The sequence below is a fragment of the Porites lutea genome, chromosome 3, assembly GCF_958299795.1.
Source record: "Porites lutea chromosome 3, jaPorLute2.1, whole genome shotgun sequence".
Lineage (NCBI taxonomy): Eukaryota > Metazoa > Cnidaria > Anthozoa > Scleractinia > Poritidae > Porites > Porites lutea.
In genome coordinates this window covers 36,987,801-37,010,739 of record NC_133203.1, presented here as the reverse complement: position 1 = coordinate 37,010,739, position 22,939 = coordinate 36,987,801, and the positions used below count along the sequence as shown (strand labels likewise).

Below are 22,939 nucleotides of genomic sequence, written 5' to 3'. Positions count from 1 at the left end.
ACACTCATTTCTCAACTCCTCCACTGTCATATCCTTAAAGGGCCTGATCCCTCCTTTTCTTCTACTTCTTCCAGCTGGTCCTGAGCGCACTATACTGCATCGGTCTTCTAGGGACAGATGTGGGTTCCTTAAGCTATATGTCAGGTCTCTGTATCTGCGGGAATCACCACTACAAGAACTACAGCCATTGTTCCCTCCTCTTTGCTCTCCACTTTCAAATTGCTGCTCTGGTCCATCACCGTAAAAGAAACGCATCACATCATGTACAGGTGATCCCTTCCTTGTAGTTAAGTTGTTTTGTAGCTGCTCTAAACATTCTCGCCTTGTGTCAACGTAGGCCAACTGATCTACTTCCTTTGCAGTGCACCTTCCAAGGATGTATATGTGAGGCCTTTCTACCAGTGCTGGGACATCAATGTCACCGTACCCTTTTTCTCTCATTTCTGCAGAGGAATAGTAAAATGCCGGATCATAAAGACACTGAATAAGATACAGGAGATGGCCATGGTTTAGAATTGTTGAGCCATCCCCCCATATCATCAGATGTCTAGTTCTTTCAAATTTTATAAGTTGTTCTCTTCTTTGACCTGGAGTATCCCTGAGATGGCCCTCATCTCCAAGCACTCTTAGCCGCTGAGATATCTGATTATCACTCATTTGTGCATAGTCATCATTGGTATGGTCTCGAACCACTCCAAGTTGCTCACATCTGTTTAGTTCTCTTTTTCTTATTTCTGTTAAGGGTATCTTCCTTCCAGAAACTGTAAACTCAACCTCCTTTAATGTTCCTTCGCTGGTAAGGACTAACTTCTTGTACTGTTTTGGAACCACAAGCTCACCAATGGTGTATTCTCCTGCTTCAAGTTTCACCTAAAATTGATTTTAAAATCATTGTACTTTCACATAGTTGTAAGTTAAGGTTGGTTATAGTCAGCATGGTATAGAAATTTTTGTGGTTAATATGAATACTGAAAAAAAAAGGGATTACCCCTTAGCTGTCAGTAAGCACACTTGTCAGTTGTCTCTGCTTTGTACTCTTTTCAGCAAGTTGAGTGAATTAAATGGATTAGTTGCGAAAAGAACCCTGTTGGAATCTGTTTCAGGAAGTTTTATGGAGGCATGAGCATGAAAAACAATGGTTTTTCTTTACTTTGTTTTCTCTTTACTTTATACAACCAGCTACCTAACTTTATTGTTTTATTGCTGTTTGCTTTTGCCAAATAATTTATTGTTTTGTATTTTGGTGTTTTATTGACTATTGGTGGTGGTGGTGTTTGAGTTTGGAACAAACCTTTAGAGTTTCCTTAATATCTTTATTTGTTCTTGGGACAGGCACAGTTATCTCTCCTCCAGCCATTCTGATTAGTTGCCGCCTTGGATTTCGTTTGCTGTGATGTAATGCTTGAAATCGTTCTAGATCGACTCCCTGGCTCTCAAGATATTCCTTGACCACCACGTTGCCCAACCTTGCATCTGTGAGACCGTATCTTCTTGCAAGGTCTGAATAATTAATCTAGGTGCATGCAATATAAAATCAGGTGTTAAATTGACTTGATTTTATAAAAAGAACTTTTTTGATGGTAAATAATATAATATTTGTACAATAGTTTCAACTGAGGGTACTTTATCAGGGACAGTTGCTCCTATAGTTGCAACGTTTTGAGGATTTACTATTTTTTTAACTTGGAGTATTTGACATGATAAAAGTTGCACTTATGGTTTCCCTTGTCAAAGTGGCCCTGATAGCAAATTAACTGAGAGGGGAATCCCAGATTAAAGAAATTCAGTGTGACAGTGTCGATGCACAGTGCATTGTTGAAAGCAATGACAAATTGTGTCATTGGCATCATGTGGAGGATTGAATGTTTTTTTTAAAAAATATCTTCAAAAGTTTATCATGTGTCCTGAATAGGGTATCTTACACGTCTCTCTTTATTATTATTATTATTTTTAATTGTGCATTAGAAAATTGATATCCCCTGTGAACTGTATGTTTCTTCACCTTTTCATTATCCTTCATGTTTTTTACTTCTTTCAGGAGGTTTTCTTTGTCAAACTCAATCTGGTTTGGTTGTGGAGAGTGACGTTTACGCTTTCTTTGCCCAAGATCTTCCATCCTCTTCCGTTTTTCGACCCGGGCAGCGGCTTCCTTGAAAGACTCGAAATACAACGAGCTTCGTTCTTTGGCCCTCTGACTGAAGGACTGCCTTGTCGCAAGCATCGTGTCTGCATCACGTTTCGACCATTCCTCCTGAACTTTTTGCTTCTCCTGACGTGCCCTCTGTCTGCGTTCGCGTTTCTTTTCAGTTCTGCTTTTTTTTGTTTGTAGATCCAGCTCAGCAACTTTAGTTTGGGCTTCAGCAAAACTAACTTTGAAAACTTTTTGAAAGGGAGCGTCGATTTTTGAATAAATGTGTTTTACCGCTGCTTTTATTGCTTTCTGTGTAGGCTTAATCGTCTTGTTGCCCTTGTTTTCGCTTCCCATTAAGGCTTGTCGAATTAGCGTCTGTGGCTTGCATTTGCCTGCTGTAGTAGTTGGAAACAGAGACTGAAAATCAAAATGATGCACTTGACAAGCACTACAGTTAGACATCGTATGCTGAGATTTTTGTGATGCCGGTAGAGCCTTCCAGTTCGAAAGGGAAAAATGCTTTAGGTAATCGTTCCTGCTTTGGGAGGACATTTTGCGGAATAGATTGTAGATTATTCGTGATTTCTTCATGTACATGGTCTTCTCAACAGTGAATATAGATCGAGCTGTTTCATCAAACATGTTACAGTAATTTTTCCATCTCTGAACCGGGTCAGTTTCCTGCTGTGCTCTTCCAGCTTTATGGAAACTTTCTTTCACAGCAACCCTGGCAAATCCGCAGCTGAATATAAGGGACATTTGGATTTTTCCGATGGATATATCGAGAGAGTTGAACGTCTTTCACTTATTGCCTGGGTGGCGCGCTGATTTTATTTGAAAATTGCGCCCAAAATAATAATATATTCCTGAAACATGAAACCTTATTTTATCTAAAGAGTAATTTATTTTGACATATACCGCGTTTTTCTATTTACAACAGACAAAAAAGTAATGAGAACAAACCGATCTTGCTTGAAGCTCTAGTCACTTATAAAACCATTTTCTTTCATCGTACCCGCAGAAATGGTTACATATAAACTCCCATCAGGAATGTGCTGATTTTAAGAATTGTCTCCTTTCGTTTTTCGTACCGTTTTCCGCTGCTTCACGGACAAACCGCGAGTGTCTAGTCAACGAAAGAATTGCTTCTCTTGCTCCCGTTCATCCGCCATGTTTTGACTTGGCACCCTCGCCTTCTAACCGCGCTACTGAATGGTCATTGGCTGATTTCCATCCATGGCAACTGCTGAGGCCGAATACTCGCGAGACAAAATGGCGGCGGGAGAGCTCATCACGCAGAAACGCGTTTCTGAATTTCCCACCACAAATTGAGAATCTTTATTCAAGCTTCGAGTTTATATAAGAGCATTTTGATATGCTTTTTATCTTTCCGCTCGGAACCAAATGAAAGCTAAGCCGTTTCGTCTGTAAATTTGTGTAAAAGAAGGGAAATCTGCTCTAATCGTCAACTGAGTAAACGCGAACATGTACTTGTTAAAATTGATGGGAATTTAACCCTCATTCCGACTGAATTCCTACAGTTTATTGTAATGACTATAGTTTATGCACTTTATTTCAAGCTTTTTATGGCAGTAAATGGTGGGAAATCAGTCTTAAACAGAGATATATATTTTGGCGCTAAAAGTAACGGATTTTGTGAGTATAGAATGTCATTTTGCCTTCTTGTAAACCAAGGTGGTAAAACAGGTAGAGGCACGTGTCTTGGCAAATTTTTAGCGAACATGAGCGATTTTTAACAAAGTTATGAGTCAATTTCTTTAAAATGGTGAAATTAATTAGGGGACCCAGGCCTTAATCTACCTGAGTACTATTAAAAAAACGGGTTAGCCACTTAAAGTAGGAAACGATGAGCAACTCTTGGTCACCTCTTTGCTAATTCCTCTACTAGTCCAGCAGATTGGTGCAAAATTTTAGGTGAATTGTGGGATTTATGGTAAAAGCTGCAAATTTGGCACACAGTTAGAGATACATTAGTTGATTAATTTTAGCTATGGACCCACCCGGGATCCGCCCCCTAATTTCCATAATTTAAGGTAGAAGTGTCACCCACCGGTTGATTAGCATGAAAACGAGGCTGCCTCAAAACTTGCAAGATTGCATGGTAGGGTATTGTATATGAGACGCAAAATGCTCACCAATGAGAATTGATAGCCCAAAAAGGTTTTTGCCGCAAGTTATGAGGTGAAAGAGGACTATTTTGGCTGGAAAGAAGTAATTTACATCCGATCAGCACATTGAGAAGCCTTCGTATGATGATATCAAATGCCTTGCTAGTTTCTTATTTCATAAGAAATAGTGATTTAAAGGTACGATGATCTGACCTTTCCAAGGTCATTTTAGGGTATGAAAAAGTAATACACTAACCGCAGACAAAACATTAAACGTGGAAATGTAAAAAAAAAAAAAAACAGTTCACTTTGTAAGTATCAAGCATTACTAATTTTTTTAAAGTGACGAAACCATTAAAATCTCCAAAAGATTGATCTTAACAGCGTTTACATATCCTTAATACAAGTTTACAGTAAACAACCATCATTTACACTGTAAGCCCTATCACGTTATTTTACCATTGGGTAGCCTGTGCATGGCGTGGTTACCTTGCAAGCGTGGTTACCATCCTCACAGTGAACTTACAGTTCTCAAAGCTCTGGTTTGGTTAAGAACAAGAAGCTAATTTTTTCAGGATGCTTGTGCTCCTTACAACGTATTTTCTTTCAGAGTGCTAGAATGGAGGTAAGAAAAACAATATCCTGCTAAATTTGTTTAACAGAATCTTATTTCAGGTGCGAACCGAAACAATTTTGACAAGACAATAAATATGTCGTGCAGGAAATGATCTTCTGGCAGTTCGGCTTCAGTTTACTTCAATCTTAAAATGAATTGAAATAAAACCATTTTCATTGTAGTTATAAGTACAATTAAATCTTATTCGAAGACTCCTTTTGTCGCTCAGTACCTTTCCTTGATCAGCGTTTCTTTGCTTTGATCATACAGACCAACGTAACATGATTCTTCTGGTGTGCGTACTTATTGTTATTGTATTTGGGTCTGACATATCCTCGATGGCCAAACAAGACGAGGATACTGTTTCCTTGGACTGGGAAAAATGTATTTTGTGTCAGGAAACAACGAAGGAGCAGCTCCAATGTCCGGGGAATTCTCGCAGATCAGATATCGAATATGGGACAGGATATAATTCTCTAGTGGAAAGTATTCACAAATTCAATGAGCTAGGGTTTATGCCAATATCTTTAGATATAGAAAAGTTGGATGAAGGTGTTGGCATACCAGCAACATTGATGAAGCGTAAAGCGAAATGGCATAAAACGTGTAGAAACAAATTTAGTGACATGAAGCTAAAAAGAGCACAAAAAAGGAAAATTCAAGATGATTTGCCAAGTTCTCAAGTAAAGTCTAAATTCACTAGACAAAGCTCTGGTGCAGCATCTTCGATGACTAAAGAAGTAAGCTGTTTTTTCTGCTCCGGTGCCACAGGTACACTTCATCAAGCGTCCACTTTTAATGTAGATGCAAGGGTGCGAGAGTGTGCACATCAGTTGCAAGATGAGGTCCTAATCGCAAAACTAAGTGCCGGCGATTTGATCTCTCAGGAAGCCATGTATCATGCAAAGTGCCTGGTGTTGCTCTATAACAAGGCAGAGAGATTAAATCAGAATCCTGCAAGCAGTGATGAGAAGGTAATCCAGGGTATGGCTCTAGCACAGCTCGTCGCTTATCTTGAAGAAACTCGTGCAGAGTCCGCAGATAGCATTCCCGTGTTTACGCTAGCAGAACTTACAGCCATGTACACCCGTTTCCTGAAACACTATGGTAGTGATTTGTCGGGTAGAGTACACTCCACTGACCAAAAGGAGAGAATTTTAGCAAATGTTCCAGGCTTGCAGGCGCACAAGAAAGGCCGAGACATAGTGATGGCATTCAGTGAAGATGTTGGCAAAGCGCTCAAACTGACTCGCTTTAGGGATTTTGATGATGAAGCAATAATCCTACTCAAAGCAAGCAAGATCATTCGTCGAGATATAATAGCCACGAAAACGCAATTCAGTGGAACATTTGATAAAGATTCTCAACAAGAATCAATTCCACAGTCCCTTAAAACGTTAATAGGATTGATCTTAGAGGCAACAGATATCAAAACTCCGTCTAGTCTTGTGAGTGATGCGCAGCCTACACTAAGTATATCACAACTCATGCTTTTTAATACCAGCATACAGCGTCGTTGTAGTGAAACAACTGGTTCAGCTTATTATCATTCTCGAGATCGCGAACCACCACTGCCAATATATCTTGGCCTCATGACTCACGCAGAAACAAGAAAGAGAACACTGGTCGATAAACTCTATAGTCTTGGACTGTCAATTTCGTATGACAGGGTGCTAGAATTATCTACTGACTTGGGCAATAGTGTTTGTTCGCGGTTTGAGTCTGAAGGGGTTGTTTGCCTGCCCAAGCTTAATAAAGGAGTATTTACAACAGCTGCCATGGATAACATTGACCATAACCCGTCATCTACAACCGCTCAAGGTGCTTTCCATGGAACAGGTATATCTTTATTCCAACACCCATCTGATGATGCACCAGGTGAAGCGCGGGATGTAGTTAGCATAGACAATCAGCCCTCCAAGAGAAAGCGTCTTTCTCAACTTCCGGATTCTTACACACTTGTTAAGCCCGTCATTCTCCCCAAGAATGAACCCGTTGTGCCGCCTCTTCAAGTGTCATTTGTGAGCAATTACCTTGAAATGACACAAGCTTTTAGTATGGAGTATAAATGGCTGGAACATGTGAGAGACGAGGTTAACAAAGACATAACGGAAGAGATAAAGAAAGTTTCATGGGCAGCATATCACGCAAATCAAGTCCAGCCTCCAGGTCAATTGGATACGACCTCGCTGCTCCCGCTCTTTCAAGAGGAGGCTGCCTCCCCAGCTATGATTTGTCATACAATGGACGTAGTTATTAAGGCGGTCAATTATCTTAATCCTGGGTAGACACCTGTGCTTGCTTGTGATCAGCCAATCTATGCAATGGCAAAGAAGATTCAGTGGAACTGGCCATCCACGTATGGAGAAAGTAGCATAGTTATGATGTTTGGAGGGCTGCATACTGAGCTTGCCGCTCTTAAGGCATTGGGGACCTGGATTGAGGGTAGTGGTTGGACAAGCGGCCTAGTGCAAGCGGGCATAACAACTCCTTGAACAGCCGACTCCTTTCTCAAGGCGTCACACGTTTCACGCACCCGACACGCCCACCAGATTACTGCTTGTGCTTTGTACACACTGATGGACAAGGCATACAAGCACTACTGCAATTGCATCTCGGAAGAAGAAGAACCCAAAACGTTTATGGAGTGGCGCAAGCAAGCAGAGCTGGCTAGTCCTCAGTTCCACTACTGGTCTCTCACCCTTCACTTTGAGCTCACCATATTAATATTTGTAAGGTCTCTTCGAGAGGGGAACTTCGAACTATACAGAGAGTCATGTAAAAGACTTGCACCCTGGTTTTTTGCATTAGACCGCACAAACTATGCTAGGTGGCTGCCCGTCGACATTCGCGACATAGAGTCCCTGGACACGAAACTACCAAATTTGGCTGCACAATTCAGGAAAGGCCATTTCATGGTGATCAAGACAAACCGGTCATTTTCTGCACGACCCATTGACCACGCCCATGAACAGAATAATAAGATTGTGAAAGGGGATGGTGGTGCCATTGACCTTACAGAGAGCCCAACTCAATTAATGCGTTGGATGGTGTCAGGGCCAGAAATGTCTAGAATCATTAACGAATTCGAGGTTTCCCAGGAACTACTAAAATCAACATCCGATGATAGAAAGCATCGACACCACGAAGAAACAAGAGGAGTTCAAAGTACTTTCCAAAGTGAGGTCCAATCACTTTCCAATGTAATTAGTGAGATGGGTAACCCTTTCTTAGACCAGAGTGGGGACTTGCTTATCTTAGATACGCGAGACATTATGGATGCCACAGTGGTGAAATCAGTTAGAACTGTAGAGGAACTAGGCCAGAAGCAATTTCAGGAGTTTTGCACAACCAGGCTTGATGAGCGAAAAATCTTGCTTTTTGATGTTATCAAGAGAAACAAGATACAGCTGTTTAGTAGTCCTCCGGCTCCTAAAGAGACAACCAAGGATAAGATGAAAATAGCTTCACTAAAGAGCAACTGCTCCCTGTTTTCACGCCTGTACATCTCATGTCAGGTTAGAGAAGGTGACTTAGACAGCTTCTTTACTCACGAGAACCAGAGCTACCCGCCTTCCTTGTCTCAGTATGGAACTCTAAGATCAGGAAACAAGTCAGATTTGCTATTCTGTCTAGAAAGGTTGTGTCCCGCTAAAGCGGAAAAGCCTTCCGTTGACGTTCTATTATTAGATGGGGCAGCCATTGTGAACAGGCTTAAACCCACTGGAGCTTGCAAGACGTTTGCAGAATACAGTCAGTTTGTTTTTATACCATACGTAACCAGGGAGTTTGAAAGTGTTAAGAGGGTAGATGTGGTGTGGGACAGATACCTCTCAAACAGTCTGAAGGATTGCACTAGAAGAAAGAGAGGAAATGGCTCACGACGACGAGTCCAGCCAGACACAAAGATTCCTGGAAACTGGGCTGCTTTTCTGAGAGTGGATGAGAACAAGGTGGAGCTTTTCCATTTCCTGGCCGAGCAGCTAATCACAATCTCAAATGTCCATGGACAGGTAGTAACTACCAAAGACGAATCAGTGCTCTTTAACGATGAAAGAAATGACATCACTAACCTGGCGCCATGTGGACATGAAGAGGCCGACACAAGGCTCTTGCTGCATGTGGCTGACGCTGCAAACCAAGGATTCACTAAGGTAATGGTACGCACAGTTGACGCCGATGTTGTAGTGATCTCAGTGGCGGCATTTAACCAGATTCAACTTTCTGAACTTTGGGTTGCCTTTGGTACTGGAAAACACTTTAGGTACCTGCCTGTTCACGATATTTGCCAGCACATCGGTCCAATTAAGTCTCAAGCACTTCTCGCCTTTCATGCTTTCACTGGGTGTGACCAAACATCCTTCTTCGCACACCGCGGAAAGAAGACAGCCTGGGAAGCTTGGGATGCTTTCAGTGAAGTGACAACATCTTTTCAAGTCCTGAGCGATGCACCAACGCTCGAGGACGTCTGTGAACAGTTGCCTACTCTGGAGTGCTACGTTATCATCATGTGCGATCGTTCTAACACTTGCAAGGAAGTAAATGAAGCTCGTAGAGATCTCTTTACACGAAAGGGGAGAGACATTGAAGGTATTCCCCCTACGGCTGACGCCTTGCGTCTGTACACAAAGCAATGTGCATACCAAGCTGGGCACTGCTGGGGGAAGTCATTGGTGCCATCTCATCCCCTCCCATGTCCAAGTGAATGGGGCTGGGAGCGGAGTGCCAGTCAAGTTTGGGAACCGCTATTTATGACCCTTCCGGAAGCATCGCAGAGCTGCCAGGAGCTGTTAACTGTGGATGCCAAAGTGACAAGGGCTGCACCAGAAGATGTAAATGTGTTAGAGCCGAGCTGCAGTGTACAGCCTTGTGTAATTGCAGCGGTCTTTGTGAGAGGGATGAGTCCACAGGGTCGTAAATGAAGACATACACGTTAACTTCAGAACGGTAGATAAAGTGCGTCTTCAAATATCTGTAATGCCACATTATTTTAAAGTAGCACCATGTTGTATTTAAATAAGAACTTTGAAAATGTTTTTCAGATTTGTTTTAGCTATTCAGAGAGCTTCAAAAGAACACATTGTTCGTTGTTTTACCAAGATATCAGTTAACACAGAAGACATGTCCTGGTACCTGGTTGTAAAATGTTTTTTGTCATTAGGAGAGCTTAATTACACGTTCTTTAAGGTGGCTCGACTGGATTTTTTGGGGTTGATACCTCCCAAGTTTGAGCATTAATTACGTCGACATGAGTAAAGATATGGAAAAACGATTACCACAACTGTATTATATAAAGATGAAAATTTCTTATGATCTGGGTTTTATTGCAATCGGAGTCGCCATGGCAACGTAATGACGCCATTACGTTTTTCATTTATTGTTGTGTTTCTCTGTACCAGGAGTTTTTTGAAGAAATCGCTTGAGGGAGTATGTACCTGCCATAATTGCCTCCATTATGGCAAAGATTGAAGAAATTCTATGAGAGCGTTTTCGAGATATTTCGAAATGCAGTTTTAAGAATCATCAAAGCAGTGAAATAGCATGCTAGCCGCTCAATTCGCTATTATTTTAAGAAAATGATAAGCTTTGGGAACGTGGCTTCATCTCATAGTGGTTTGATTCCATTGAAAACTTCATACAAAAAAAGAGGGGAATTGCTCTGGGCGATCGCGAGTAAGAAGAATTTTATTAACTTGCATTCAGCTGCTTTTGATACAGTTTTTGGAGGTAATTTGGTCCATGCCTGAAAATTTCGCATTTTTTCAAAAACGGCTCGATAAATTTTTTTATAAATTCGACAATTCCGAGATCAATCGTCAAGGACTATTCCCTGCAAGTTTCAAGAACATTGAAAACAGGGAAGGCTTTTAAATAGGGACTCAAACATAACCAATTTTCCCCCCAGATTTTGTGTTTACAAGTGAGCGTCCTCATTATTCACTGGCATTCAGGTGTATTTTCAGGGCTAAAAACCCAATGTGTAATAGGTTAAAATCAACGTCATTAAAGTTTTCATTAAAAATTCCATTTATTTTTTCTTAACTTTCTTCAATCATCGTTATGAAAACTAAATACTATAGAGTTGGTGAGGATTGTTTCAAGAGTATTACTTGACTCGACTGTTCTTAAAAGAAGAAATTTATACTGGTTTCTTAATCTATGTCAAAGAATTTTTGTAGTTTTAGTTACATTTATTAGACGAGAGAGACATTGGAAAATTAACTCTTTATCTGTTTTTGAATTTAGAAGTCACTGTCGCTGAAATCACTCTTCCCCAATGCACTGTGTCAATCACTTTCATCACAACCAGAATCATATTGTGCTAGGCCTAGCTTCATGATAGCCTTTTCTTCCTCTTGTTCCTCCTCCTCCTGACTGATCTCTTCTATGTCAACCACCAAGTGTGTCTGAGTGGACATATTCATACACTCCACAGCTGGTTCTGAAGTCTTGCCAGCCTCTGACTGTGCAGTCTTAGACTTTCCTTTTGACAACTTGTAACGTTTACTTGGCAGCCATTTAGCATTGTTCTTTTTCATAAGGCTGTCACATTTGGACGAATTTGTTCCTGGACCATTTAAAGAAGTGTTTAGAAGACTCCCTTGCATCTTATTTGTCATTCTACTTCTGAGCCTTGTTTTGATCAACTACACTCGACTAGCAGCCCTCTAAGGTCATGCATTGCTGATGGGAGAAGCGATGTGAAGGTAGACCTTTGAATCATCATTTGGCCCATGCACCACTCTGCTGGCATAATGGTCTTCTCTTCCTTAACATCAGCTGGAATGGTCTTCTCCTTCATATGATACTTGAGAATGTTCCACTCTGCTAGTAGTCGGTCGTGTTGCTCAGGACAGTAATGAGAAGCAAGTACTCGGATAGATTCAACTCCATAAGAGGAAAGCTCAGTAGCGCTGGTAGGAATAAGATTTGGATCAAAGATGGAGAGCGCTCCAAGCAAAGGGAGAGTATTATGGAACCTTAATTCAATGTTTTCTTTGAGTGCAGAAACATACTTTCAGAGCAGATTTCTAGTGGATGTCACTTGATTTTCTTTTGGCAAAAAATGCAACATGGCTATCCTCCCTTGCTTTACATCAGGGATGAATGCCTTGATAGGTGTCTCACTCATAGCGACTTCCTCCAGTGCTGCCTTTGCCCAAGCAATTTCTGGTTTAAGTGACTGAAATTGATTGCTGATCGCTGAAATGACTTACAAGGTTGATCGAGGATAGTTAGCACGTGTTGGAGAACATAAAAGGAGGCTAGGAAGCGGACATTGTTCATTTGAATTAAGAGGCCAATATAATTTTGCCTTTTATGTGTCCGCAGTAATTAACAAGTTTTTTTGGGTTCTCATCATCGTCTTTTGATGTCAAAGAAAGAAAAACTGCTTGATTATATTTTTTGTAGTATCCTATGGTATGAAAAAAGATGTAGAAGTATGATCTGGTCTTATGCTTTTCACAAACTTGGATTGTTATGTAAGCTCCCAGAAACAAACTAATGCGTGAAATGACAAGCCCAGCGAAGCTAAATGAACACTAATTCTATACTAGTTAGCACTGACACACCTGCGGCCGCTGACTCCTTTCTTTGCTGTTTGAATCCAAACTTTGTTAAAAGTGGCTGTGATTTCTGTCTTTTCATTTTTACAGTCTGGCCAAGCGATAGAGTGCGAACCTGTTTGCGAAATGTGTTGGTGTTTGACGGTTTATTTCTCGCATCAAACCAACTTCTCTAGATAGAACTTTGAAAATTTATTGAGATCAACTTGTATTTTACAGAAGGTAAATTGATGTAACTGGCTATACATAGAAACATTTAGAGGTTGTTCAGTCTCGAATTAGGCTGGTAATGTACCATTTTTAGTAAAACGTGGAATGTCTAGATAATTTGGAAATTCATGCCTTGAAATCTAATACTGTCAGTTTATGTTATGAAACATTGTGATCACACAATTATGTCAACAAGGAAAAGGCAGGATCCAATAGCTCGCTGTTTCCTTACAGTATCTGAAAGGTTAAAATCATTAACTTCATATCACATGTACCAGGCGAAGAATGTAATTCTAACGGCCAAAAATACACAACACTATAATTTACCAACATTTTTGATATTAAAACCTGACGTTGCAGCAATTGAATGTTCATTCTTCGTTTTTGAGGTGCTAGGCCACATCCTTTCACAGCTGTAGGTATTTTGTTTGCTGTATTACCCACTCGGGTGCACAAATGGCAGCTGATCTACCACTTGCTAGTGTAGTTTCTTGATAAGCTTAAAACACCGTAAAAACAGTTGGAAAATACATGAAAATACACTTTGACATTTAGCCTGTTTAGAAAAATTGTGAACTTGTCCATTAGGAGCAACACTGTTTCCTCTTTCTCTTCGTTGCTAATAGACAAATTGTAATATTTCACCTTTTTGTGTACAACATGTTGTGCTGAGGTCTGATTGCCAGATGGTGGTGTTGCATTCAAGGTATCTGCACTGGCAAATTTTCAACATTTTTTTTGTCCATAAAAGTTTACCACCATTGAGGTTTAGTTATGTAATATGCATATCCAGTGTTCTTTTTTAAAATTTTCTTCGCATAAAAGAAAAAAACGCCTTGAAAGTTGCTGGACTTACCGGAAGTGGAGAGAGAAATTTCCATTTCCGTTTCTAAGGAAAGTGACCACCGGAGATTGCAGCAGAGTAATTTGACTCCTATCCGGCAATTTTTCCATTCACGCCTGTTTCCCACAGCAAAGATGCCTGCCGGTGTGCATCGTGAGGCTTCTCTTCTGATTTTAAATGCAGAATTTGAGCGCTACGGGTAGGTATATTTCATTCTGGTCTTCCCAATTTGATATAGTGTGTGGTTTTTAAACAGTTTCTTTAGCTTTTTCTACCATTTTTACGATTAGATTTGGACAAAAACACCCGAAGGCCTTGCCAACCTCATGTGCACGGCAGAAAGAAAGCCTTCAGAGACGGCCGAATAAATGCAGCAGAGAGTTTACTCCCGACTCTACAGGATAATGTGGGTGAGTGACTACCTGTTAAATGTTAAATTCCATATTAGTAAAAAGTGACACTTAATTTCTCCTGTTCTTTTTTGGTCCGTTCGTTTTATTAGATGGTACTTGCACAATATGACCTGGTAGGAAAAATGTAGCGAACCAAATGTGGCAAATCCCTCCAGCACGTCAACGTAAATAAGTAGCAAGTCTATGTAAAAATTTATTACGAACTATTTTTGATTATTGAGCTTGGAAACAATATTAGAAATGTGTTAGTAAATTTTCCGACGTATTTTTCTCTTTTGTTTTCCAGTATGGTTGAAAAAAATCAGCAAGGGTAAATTCACAGAAGAAGGTTGTGCGGGCAATTGTGGGCGAAAACTTCAAGGACTACGAGGACCCAGTCGGGTCTCATGTTAGTTTATAATCCTTGTCTTATAATTGTTGTATAAAGCCATAATTCATCAGCTTGCATTCTGAACATCCATTTCAATCACGGGTTTGTGCTTGTGCAAGAAGCGAAGAGAAACAAGTACCTGCAAGCACTAGCACTTAAAGAAACTATGATCAGAATGACAGGAGCTTTAATAAATTGTTGACAACTTGTGTTCATTTTATTTTTTAGGTGTATCATGTCACCCTCCAAGATCTTGTGAATACAAAGTGGCCTACAGCAAAGAAGGCAAAATGCAAAAGCAAGAAATAGTTTTTGATCTTTTTTCTTATTATATGTACAATACAAAGGATGTTGCACAATAAACAATTATTTTTGTATCATAGTCTTCATGATTTTTTTCTTTACCTACAACTGACACTAAGGCTGTTACAATAAGATGGAAATATTGTGTATCAGTAGCATTTATGCTACTGCATTTGGATATACATTGTTCTGTGAAAATACCACAATGTAAAGTGTCAAAAACTTCCATGTCCACAATTTAAATAAACAAGAAAAACAAGCTTTGGTTGGTAAGTATGATGGTGAAAATGGCATGACATCTTCAACCAAAGAGCTAGAGGTCAGTAATACCACATCTAATTTTGTTTTCTGGTCACATTATCGAAAAAGAATAATAACAGGTTGTCTTAGCGGCAACCAAATGATGTCACAGAGAATCAAAAGTCTATACTAAAGATACTGAAATGTGACTTTCTATACTGACAAGACCAGTCTTAAACTTAAACCGAAATTTGAATAACAACATAAGTACCCCCTGTTACCTAAAAAAATCATTCACTGTCATGAGAGCTGATTGGACTATTTCGAGGCCCTCTATCTGGGTCGTGTTATTCACAGGAATACTATGCAAGACTAAGTTTGATCATTTATGTACATGTTAGCGTCAAAAAAATGTTCATTTCCTGTGTTAGAAACATCTTGTGGGTTTGGTGATGGCATGAGTGTCCATCCTAAGAAAAAAAAAGCTTCAGTACCACATATAAGGGAAACATTGCCTGTCAGCCTCAACAACGGTACTGGAGTAATTACATCTACATAGAGAGTAGGATTACTAAGATGACAATTGGTGGCATCTTTAGCAACTGAATGATTTTGATTAAGACTTTGAAAGGGAATTTACACTACTCAAAATGTAGCAGTGTTATACTGCAATCAAAAAAAGTAAAATGCCCCTTTTTCCTCAGCAAATCAAACAAGGTCCATGATAGCTAATTCGAGCATTTGGTATAACAATATTGATAACATACTAACATGACAAAAAACATGGACCTTGTTTGATTCGCTGAGGAAAAAGGGACATTTTAATTTTCCAGTTTTCTTCATGGTGGAATATTATTAATGTTCATTGTTTAGACTGTTAACAAAACCTTTTTACATACTGTTGTGATTAGGTACAAGAATGCTACTTTATTTATTCTGGTGTTGAGAGGGCAAGATCTGGGGGTTGTTCTCTTGTGAGAAGTTGAACCACAGCTACAGGTTCTGTTGCTGATGACAGTTACTTCGGCCACGTCACCCCGTTCATCATCTCCCTCGTCGTCTTGCCCATATGAGTGAACGATGGCTTGACGTTTAACCCACTTTTTGCGGGCCTCTTGGTCTTCTGCTCTTGCCACCTTCATCCGCACTCTGAGCCCTTTGGAGTGATTTGATTTCTGCTTTTGAAGTTCAGCCACCCTCAATTTAACGGCCCCACTGAGAGCCTTCACGATTGCTGGAAGGATGGGTAGGTTAATTCTTTCATACAGGTCTGTGACCCAGTGGTACTGAGGGCCTCGCACTTCATAACACCAGGTCATATTCTCGTGGCACAGTCCAGCATTTGTTGAGGTCATGTAGTGTAACCTGTTCAAAGAAATTCCTTTAATTTTTTGTTTTACTTGACAATAAAAATTTTACCTTTGGCATGCTGCTTACTTAAATAAGTACCTGCAGCTTTCAATAAACAACCCTTTTTCCCTTACACCCTACTCTCCCCCTCTTCACACACAGCTGTTCAGAAATTTAGAAAAGACCATTTCCACCCACACCTGAAAACCTACTATGCTGCAGATACACATTGAACAAAGTTAATAAACAAATGTTGAGATGAATAGTGGTACCAGATAAAACACATATGTGAATCATTATTTATCTTGAGAGAAAATGTGTGTGATATTCATTGCGATGCCCAGGAGTGAGCAGGAAACATTTCAAAGAATAATTGTTATATATGTACCTCTGCAAGCTCTGATCCTTTCCTCTAAACTGAGAAAGTACCGTGAAATGTGCTTCACATAGATTTGAATGTCCTCTTCCAAGTTCAGGGTGAATGACAGCTTCTGAATCCTCAGCCCTTTTCTCACACTCAAGTCTGTAGGCCATCCAGTGAAAGTCACAGGTTAGGGGGACCTTGGTGTGGTACTCTATGCCTTCACAACTGGGTTCTTCATCCTCATCACATTGATTACAACTACAGGAACATTGAGGGTGGAACCCACATGGCCCTTCATCCCAGGAATGAATGTCTCTGCAGTGGTACTGGGAAACAAGACACATACGCTCTGCATAGAAGAATGCAAAAGTGGTTAATGCGAGCTCCCTTGATGAATGTCTGTGATAAACAACCACATCCAGACTTGTGGCGTTCACATTTGCACTTGAGTGTTTTGATATTAGGAAACTTGTCTTTGAATTTCTGTGCAATGTCGTTTGAAAACTCCTTTTTCTTTGCAGCCACTTTCAGGTTGTTCGTGTGAGCACGTCCAACATGCCCTCCACACTTGTACACTTTGCTGTTGGGGTGGTTTTCAGTGACGGACTTTGCAGAGCTGGAATCTCCATCTTTCCAAACTGTATTGACATGGCATCCCTCTTCCTTTGCCTGTTTGTAACACTCCCAGGCAAGGACTCCTTCCATAGACTTGGCCGTGCCAGCATACAATTCTACATCGATGACATCATCTTTCCCTCGCATGCATTTATGCCCATACCAGAGAAGCCTCCCAGTAAGGTAGTTCTTTATAATAAAAGAACCATTTTTACTGAAGTGTCCTCTGGTATGCCACACACCATCTGACTTGACAACTGCCTTTCTCCAGCTTCCTAGGACAGCAGCATCTTTCTCCTTCATTCTGTTTTTTTCCTGTTCACACATTTCATCTAATATTGCAGTGATATGTGGGTACACCAGTTTGACAATGTCATAATACCTGTTCTTACAGCGTATTCCAAGGAACTGCTTTAGTGTTCTTTCAAATTTGGCAAATCCATGACCGGAGATAAAGAATGCCACCCCTAGTGCAAGTCCCACCACAGTTCTTTTAGAACCCTCCACTAGTGCTGACCCCTGAAAATTGACGGTTCAAAGAGTGCAGCTATTACACGTGAAGACTGCATTTAGTGAGCCACCAAGACCAACTTGTTCAACTTTGGCAAGCACAAGAATACTTGAAATGAAAGATAATAAGACTGAAATTAAAATAATGGCATAATAAAATTTATTAACAACAACAAATTTAAAATGATAATACTATTATTATCATAATTCACTTCACTTTTTCCTTCCTTTTTGATTAGCCCAGAGCTTACCATGTGACCTATAAACAACTGCCTACAAATAATGGTCTGCTCATGCACATAAGTATCCAACAGTGATTTAGCCATAAATAATATTCTGCTCATGGGTAGTTGTGTCCACGAAAAACCAACTTAGTGATCTGATAATAACACCATTATTATTGAACTTGGTTTTAGCAAAATATTATAATTCGTCAGTGTCTTGCAGATCAATATTATCTGCCTCAGTTGCTTGCCACTCAAAAATCACTATATTTTACACAACCTCGTCCAAAAATTGTTAATTATTATTATTGTTTTTATTATTGATATATAAAATATGTAAGTCATTGTGTGGCAGCTAAATAACTATGTCAAAATAACTAAGTTTATGCATATATATGCATAAACGGTTACTTGTCCATGCCACAAAGACATGTAAAAGCTACTATAGAAAGGTCAAGCTCACTAAAATAGGTCAAGGAATATAATGCTATTGAAAAAAAATCGAGAAAATTGCCATTGCAATCGCTGGTGCTGTATTTAGACGTGTCATTTATTTGCTGAACCAAAGCCATTAGCTGAGATGACTCAAACAAACAACCACCTTTCCATCTCTTCTCCTTTCTGCAGCTTCATTTGGGATTCTTTTGTTTCTTCACCTTCACTGCTTGGCATAAATTCTGGGTCCTCTGTTTGGCTTTCTTCAGAGCTTGATGCGGTAGCCAAATGGTCGTGAAGGCATTTCCCCATGCCCCTCATAACAAGAGTTTCCTTTACGGCTTTATGAGTTTTGTACTTGGTCTTGCCAGGACTCAAAAATTGCAACCTTGTCTTGTTCCCACACTCGTATTCCTCCTCTTTCCATTTTGCCAGCAGCGTGAATGTTTGTCTACTTCCAACACCTTTTCCTCATTTTTCAGCTCCTTTTTTCCCTCTCTACCGCTTCCTTTTGTCTCAGCCTTCGACATCTTACGTTTCTTTTAAGGCGGCGCCATCTTGAAATGCTATATGATACTACACATGCGCACACTTACCGGAAATTCATCTGCTTAGCAACGGACAAACAAATCCCACCCTGGGGTAGTGGGGTAGGGCAAAATGCACTGCAATAGTAATGAGCAGCGGAAATAAAAAACAATATGGCGTATCTCGAAGAGGAGACAGAAAAATCGGCAAAACAAGCTATTTTTTCCATGTTAACGCTCCATTATTGGTATTTTTGAGTGTGCCAGGTTCATTTGCAGTTAGAGAAAATGAAATTTCTCTAGAAAAACTGGACTGGAAGACATGAAATTTGGCAGAGCCATTCACTACTTAATGACGAAAAACCCTTGTCTTTGGCCTGATGAGATCGCCTGTGGAAAGAATATTTTGGGAAGACGACTGCATCAAATTTGAAGCTGGTAGTTTTTGTCGGAAAAATTGCCCCTGAAGGTGGGCCCGAGACTATATCGTGTCTTGAGATGATAACAGTGATTTCATTGAGTTTTTGTCATATTTCCGAAAGGTAAAAGAAAAACATGCAAAGTTCTTGAAATTAAGTATTTTAATAATTAACCAGTCTAGCGCTGTGAGGTGTCTGGAGAAAAAAAAAATTGGCATTTTTGGGAGGTTGGAAGTATAAATTATCAAAGCAAAGAATTAAAAGTAACACACACGCAGAGGGAACATTTTATTTTATAAAAAGAGGCCATTTTTGCTGGTGCAGATACCTTAATGGAGTAACTAGAGCTTGGGAAGATGACTCATTGTTAGGAGGCACAACAACTGGTGTCTGTGGGGTTTTCTTAGGGTTGCTTCCTTGCACCAAAACTCTGCTTAAATTAAAACCTGGTGAGCCTGGTAAACCATGGTGAAACAGGACTTACCAGGCTTTTGAAAATAAACGAGAAAAATTGAAAGCCTGGTTGTAATTTTCCTTGAAAGTGTGGTAACTCAGGTTTCACCTGAAAAGTCTTAACCCTAAATACTTGGTTAATCTAGTATTACCAGGCTTTCCTGATCGGCCTAGTTGAAATTTTGCACCTCAAAAGCCTGGTAAGCCTGGTTTTAATTTTTCACCTCAAATGGTTGGTAAGCGTGGTTTAACCAGAGTTTCCTGGTAGGCCTGCGCAAAAGTCCCTACCTCAGAAGAATGGTATGCTTGGTTTGACAAGGGTTTTCCTGGTAGGCCTGGTTAAAATCTCCCACCTCAAAAGCGGTGTGAGCCTGGTTGACAATGGCAAATGAGAAATACATGTAAACACAGCAGAAAATGTAAACAAGATTTTTCCTGGATTTCATGATAGAGTTAAAGCTTTCATGTCATTTTTTAAGGTACAGTAATAGTATGTTTCATTAAAGAGGCATCTTCATAGGCCACCAATGCAATTTTAAGGGCAACTAAAAATCAGCAACTACAGTGAGTAAACATCTTAACATTAGCAATAGTTTATGGTAGTATCTTGAGTTTTCAATCCATTTTATCATGTAGAGAGAAAAAATCATGTAAACGTGCACATAGAAGGCTGGCAAGACTCTATCAAAAAATATATAGAATGCAGTGTTGAAGGTTTAAGTAAATCCAGTTTACATCAGGCTTAAATCTGTAAATTCTTAGCTGCATTTGGTGCCTCCCATGGCTGTGCTTGAACTTGGTAGTAAATCTCCTTTCTATTTTGAAAGTTAACCTAACAAAGAATGATAATCACAGTTAACAACTGAAATTTGCTGTAAACGGGAGATTCTGTAATTGTTATGTAGGTTCACTATTATTTTCAGTAAGACTGAGTGGAGTGCAATTCGGTGTTCAGTCATACATGTACAAGTGCTAAACATAATCAGAGAGCTGTGTAGGGGGAGTCCAATTTGTTTCATCACGAGTATGATTATACTGACTGAATTAGAGGATTCAAAGTTGTGTTGCACCAGTAAATCAATAACTTTTACAAAGTTTGTGATGTTTTAAGGATTTTTTAAAATTAAAATACAAGATAATTTGACAGCTTTTGCTACCAGTGGAAAAAAAGAACATTCAAGTGTGGGCAAAATGGTGCATTTTTAACCTAAAGATCGAAACCCAGATTCATATGCAAAGTTTCTCGCGACTTGGTATCCAACTTACTGATGTTGGCGAAGGAAAGATGGATCAGAAATGGCTTCTTGTGTTACAGTAAATGGTAGTAACAAAATGCAAAGGTGTTATAAAGCAAGGTTTCTGTAAAATATTAACTTTTCCTCCTTTTTTTATTGGGCACTTATTCGAATAAATATTGCTTTATTGCTCCCTTGTATTTATTTTGGGAGGTTCCAACTTTCGTTAAACAAAAATAACGTCTTCCAATGGAATTTTGTCTTTAGGCACTTCAACGTTGTGCGATTCGTCAAATCCATCGAAAGAAATGGTACAAACACCATTTCTCATTGCTTGAATCTCTTCCAGGTACCACTTTGTTCCTTCCCCCCTAGGATGTATTCGGAAGTTAGTATGTTGGTATGAAACTTTAAAGAGCCCCTGCTTAATCAACATCCATGAATTTTCCTATGTCTCGATACTGATTAATTAGTTTTAGAGCTCTTTTAAACTCATGTTCAGCAATTTTTTAGTTGTTGAAGCTCACTTGTGTCATTAGTGTTAACAATGTTTTCACTTTGTCTAGTATTAAAAGCAACAAATAGACGCAGGCGTTTGTGCTCTCCTCGGTTCTCACTTTCTCGTTAACTTCTGCTTGTAGATTGGGTGATATTTGCCCCGTCTTATGAAGGGAATCTCCAACCATTTTGCCATCTGGACATTGATATCTTGGGAAATTGTGTGAGGAGTTTTCCTTCTCAGTGTTGTTTTGTATCACTGTATCAGTTTCGATATAAATCTTCTTAATTTCCTCAAACACATTCTTTGCTGTTTGGTCAATTTAATGGATCATGTTTTAAAATATTTTTTTTGTATAACACGCTAGAGCGAACAATAGCCCAAAAGGCAAAGTATAGGTATTTACAATGTAGCTCAAGTATAGAAAAAAAATTACATCTGACACCTAATGGACAAATAAGTGGTTCGCAGTAGCTTACACAACAGAAAAAAAAACGGAAAAAGTTTAGAACTAAATAGCCTGCACAAAGGGTGCAGTTACGGGCTGCGATTCACCCGAACTGCTGGGCTCAGGAGGTTGAATGGCCACGTTTTCTGCCGCTAGTGACACCTTGACCGCATCCACAATTTGCTCAACCAGTGCCGGAGGGAAGGAAATTAGAGACCTTAAGCAAACACTTGAGACGGTTAGGTGGAGGTGGCGATGGCCGTGCAGGAGTGGGTTGAGACCGCCTCCTCTTGGTGCGAAATGAGAATATTTAAGCTAGCATTGACGCGGCAACGAGCGACGGCTGTTTTGCTTTCATTTTCAGTGGTCCAATTTGACTTTGTTCATGGATTTTCGAGCATAATGGCAACTTTTCAAGAAGTCCGAGACCTTCTAGGTGTTGCATGCTTTGAAGACATCATAGACGAGGATGAATTTCTGTTGTTGTGGGATTTTAACATGTCGAAAAGTCTTGACTGTCCTTACAACAACTACAACCGATTTGACCTGGACGAGATCTACGATATCCCAGTGTATAGCAGAGTTTAGAGTCAAGAAATGCGACCTTCCGGACCTAGCTGCTGCCCAGGAAATACCAAATCAGTTTGTGTGCCATTAGCAGTGGCCGTGGGAATGGAGGGACTTTGTGTGCTGCTGTGACGACTTTCATGTTCCTGCAGATACTCAGACCTGATAGTGCGCTTTGGTCAGCCAGTGCCTGTTATTAGCATGTTCACAAATACTGTGCTGGATTATATCTTTACCACCGACAGTCAGAGGATACTACAATGGAACCAACCTATTCTGCAACTGGCACAGCTTCAAATATATGCTGATGCAGTCTCAGTAAAGAGAGCCGCATTGAACAATTGCTTCGGCTTTATCAGTGTAATTGTCCAGTCAATTTTCAGACCCGGAGAGCACCAAAGCCTTGTGTATAATGGCCATAAACGTGTTCATGCACTCAAGTTTCAGTCCATTGCTCTTCCAAGTGGAC

At 39.9% G+C, this 22,939-nt stretch overlaps 1 long non-coding RNA gene and 2 pseudogenes across 1 annotated transcript; 2 read left to right on the top strand and 1 right to left on the bottom strand.

Moving 5' to 3' along the window:
* Positions 1 to 225: 225 nt before the first annotated feature.
* On the top strand, positions 226 to 2,426 carry LOC140931056 (uncharacterized). Its single transcript, XR_012164922.1, has 2 exons — positions 226 to 1,498; positions 2,039 to 2,426. It is a non-coding gene; the product is annotated as an uncharacterized lncRNA (long non-coding RNA).
* A 13,267-nt stretch (positions 2,427 to 15,693) lies between these two features.
* On the bottom strand, positions 15,694 to 18,520 carry LOC140932230 (uncharacterized; annotated as a pseudogene).
* A 3,852-nt stretch (positions 18,521 to 22,372) lies between these two features.
* Positions 22,373 to 22,939, top strand: part of LOC140932229 (uncharacterized) — a 689-nt pseudogene continuing 122 nt past the window's right edge.